A 4,316-nucleotide genomic window follows, 5' to 3' on the forward strand; every position below is an offset into this window, starting at 1 on the left:
TTGGGTAGAAAATGCAACTATTCTTAGACAATTTTTTTCTCATTTAAAACTAATATTTTTATGCCGAAAAGTGAAACTGAAATCTTTTTTGGATAAAAATTCAAATATTTTTTTTATTATATATCTTTGATTTAAGAATCCATGTATTTTAGTAGACAGGACACCTTTCTTGGATAAAAATGCAACTGTTTTTATAAAAATTTAACCATTTCTTTTTTCTAAAAGTTGCCCCTTTTTATTAAAATTTTAACTGTTTCGTTGAAACATCGTATTTTTGGGTTAAAAATTAAAGTATAATTTTCGTGGAAAATTTACTTCTTGTTGTAATCAACAACTTTTTTTTGTTAAAAATTTTGTTTGAACCACTTTTTTAAGAAATCATTTTTTAGGCAGTATTCGTATTTTAGTCGAAAATTAATTTCTTTGGTTGAAGGCTTAGCTATTTTGCTACAGATTAATTTTTTGCTGAAAATTTATATTTTTTGGTTCAAAATTCAATTTTTTGCGAAAAAATTACACACGTATATTATATATAATAAATAAAATAACATTTTGTATAAATTTTGTGAGTAAAGTTCTCTAAACATGTAATGTATATAGACATTATTGTATGGTTCATTAATGTTAATATAAATTTGCAGTATATAGTTGCCTTAAAAATAAAAATTTAAGTAAGATTATTTACGAACGAAGTTTACATATAAATAACTATGTGATATAATATACTCAATATATTGAATGTTAAAAAAAATTCTTATCACAAAAGATGGGCTTTGATTATATATTTAATACAATTAGTGTACATAAAGCATTGATACATGAGAAGTGGTTAGTCTTAACTTATATTTTCTTTCTATTTATATTTTTAGGACAAATATAGACTTCATGTTTTTTATTTAAATAATGAACCAAAACAAATTTTTTAACCTCTAGGAATTTTCAATTACAGTGACTGAAAATTCCTAAACTGCAACACAATTTTATGATACATGTGACTGGAGTTTCATGCAGTTACTGTTGCTGAAATTTCTGTTACAGTTTCGGAAAATTAATAAATGGTTTCTGCATAAAGCTTTAGAGACGCGCCTCTGAAAATTCCTACAGCAATTTCTAACAGTGTGCGTCTTCATATTTTGAGTTTTCTACTTAATTAAGTATAGATAAAGATTAAGTTTCTCAAAGCTCGGTAGGCTTTATGGTACATATTCTCATCGTGACACTCACTCTGCGCGCTCGATTGTCGACAGACATTTGTAAACAGGTTCTGTTCATTCTTTTTTTTTTCCTCGTAACCTTGGTCTATTTTCCAAAAAAAATTTATTTTTTATTTATTTGCAATGTTATTTTTCACGAATAAAAAAAAGTACGCGTCCTATCAAGAAGTAATTCTTAACGTAATTGTAGATCTTTTTTGGGAACACAATTTTTGTTAATTCATCTTTTTTCGTATCCTGAATAGTTTGATTACAAAATGGAATTTTTTATTTTTTATTATTTTTTGTGCAATAAAAATGTGAATTTTCGATTTTACAAGAAAATCCAAAATGTTATGACAATCTTGTAGAGCTTTCAAAATGCAATGTTTTTCTTCTCTCGACTTTTTTTCTTACCGTGCGTTGTTTAGCTTATAAAATTTTGATTTTCTATTGATTTTTAAAATGCTCTAACTCTTGAGAATTTTCTTTTTTTCGAAAAAAGTCATCAGGGTAAATTGTTTGAATTTCTGAGTACTAAGAATAGCCGTACACAGAATTTTTAAATATAAAAAAAGGTCACAACAATTTTGAAAATGTTCCAACTTTTTGAATTTTTATCCAAAATGGCTGGTTAACGTACTCGTCCTTTCTTTTAAGACCTAAAAAAAGTGACCCAAGGATCGATTTGATTCGTTAATTTTTTCGAGAGTTATCGTGTTTACGGACGGACGGAGGGACAGACAGACAAACGCCATAGTAAAAAATTGATTTTCGGATTCAGGGGGTCTCAAAATGTGGAGATCCGTTGAAAAACTATGATGTCAAATTTCTGTACAATTCTAATACTTTCTCAATCATAAATGATGAGAATGGAAAAAAAGAGAAATAGCGTATTCCGTCAAAAATGTATTCAATTTTTTTTTGTGAAATTAAAAAAAATGTATACAATATTTGATATAAAACTGCACCTTGTTCGCCAGATTGCCTATGAGTTTCATTATACACAAAAAAAGGTCGGAAATATTACATTTAAAAAAAGGCGACCTCATATTTCCAAATAGTGTAGCTTCCAGAATTTTTTAAATGTTTAAAAATTATCCGAAAAATATATTACCCACAAAATACTACAACTATACTAGGTTTCATTAAGATCGATGAGATGGCTGTCAGAATTGATATTTCTGACCAAGAAGTCGACAACAATTGATGTGAAACTTCAGACAATTGCGATAAATAAATTTTCATAGTTAGCTTAGTGGTGCAACAATGGAGATTGCTCAGGCGAAGAAAGATTTGATTAAAACATCAATCAACTGTAAGACGGTCAAATTTTTCTTACATGCACCTTCTTATCGACGATTGCTTAAATTCTTTCAATGTTAACTATATGAGACATAAAATTATATCTCTTAAATAGGTTAAAATATGTCGAAATTCTTTTTACAATGAGCTAGGACGATATCATTTTGTAAATCTTAAAATAAAAATTTCTTAACTATGCAGAGGTGAAATAAAATCTCTAGAATGTCAGGAATACAGCTGTACAAGTTTGGTATTGATATTTTAATCAGGCAAATGATAGTAAAATTTTGAACAAAACAAATTTACACAAATGATCGAAAATCGCAAAAATCGCGTTTTCTTCGGGCATTTCTTTAAAATGGTGTTAAATTAAAAAAAAATCATAGTGGTTCATAAACTGTACACTTCCAACTGTAAGGCAGTGTTGTCAGTTGTTTTGTCAAAAATAAATCCGCCCGCTTCACGGGCACATTCTCATAGCGCGTCGCGCGCGCGGCTCCCTTCGCTCGTAAGTTTGAGCACGCCTGGGGCGCGCTATTGTTGGTTTTCGCGCTCGATGATATATTTATCTCGTGGTCTGCCCTCGATAATGTATTTACCTCGCATTCCCCGCTCGGTCTTTGTATATTTCTTACACTTGTGTACAGATTTTTTAAAACTAAAAGTAAAAACATCCACAACAGTAATTTGGTGATAGTGACTTCTTTTTTGTTAAAGCTCCTTCGGCTTTAATGTATACATTCTCAGCACGTATCTCGTGCTTCGCACTCGAATTTGTATCTCAACTTGTATATAATTTCCATAAATGTATATTATTACAATTCATAACATGCATTGATATTAAAACAGAAGTAGTTTCATTATCTCTTTAAAAAAATGCGCATTCTTTAAAAAAATTTGTTATTAAACATTTTACTGCAACTTCTGCCGGTTTTTTAAAAACAGAACTTACTCGTTTCCAAATTTATTTTTACGATTTAAAAGTAACACATACGGTATACACATCAGCCTTAACTTTTTTGAACTTCTAAATTAAATGCCTACCTCAGTGACCCACGAAACTCTGATTAACGAGGGTTTGGATGTGGGGGGTGGGAGGCGATTAGTTTGAACCGAGAGTCATAGCTGGTTAGTGTTTTATGCTGAGAAGTTCAACCAATCTTCAGCAGCGTTGTGTTAGATGGGAGTTCATATGATCTCATTTTCACATTCCCGGCCCACAGTGGGAAAAAATGACATTTTTGGTTCAAGACTGTTGAGATTTCTAAGAAAGTTGCCGAGCCTGATTTTTCAATTAGGTTTTCAATTTTTTATAAATGAACAAATATGACAAAAAAATGGCCATTTTATCTATTTGACGTTCACAGTGCTCGTCAATGACAGGAAAAGTGTTGAAATCGCCTAAGTTTCATAAACTAATAGTAACTAAAGATGCTCCAATATTATATATCTTATTAAATAACACAATTTTTCATGAACAAATTATTTGTTGAAAAAATGTTTTCAACAATCTTCCATAATCATACCAAATCATACCATACAATGGAAAAATATTAAAAATTATAAGAACATAATTTTAGAATATATTCTCAATCAAATCATCTCTAAATGAAGAATTTTGTACAAAAACGTCTCGTTTGTGCAAAACAACGCATAGCATATTGATAAAATTGCATTTTTGTTTATTGAATATTAAATATTATAATATATCTGAAGGCAGGATTCTCTTACAAATATTTTTTTTCTTCAAATTTACATATTTTTTATCAACGAAAGTGAGTGATCCTCGATCATATTATCTCTGTTTGAAGACTTTGG

The sequence above is a fragment of the Belonocnema kinseyi genome, chromosome 4 (genome assembly GCF_010883055.1).
Source record: "Belonocnema kinseyi isolate 2016_QV_RU_SX_M_011 chromosome 4, B_treatae_v1, whole genome shotgun sequence".
Lineage (NCBI taxonomy): Eukaryota > Metazoa > Arthropoda > Insecta > Hymenoptera > Cynipidae > Belonocnema > Belonocnema kinseyi.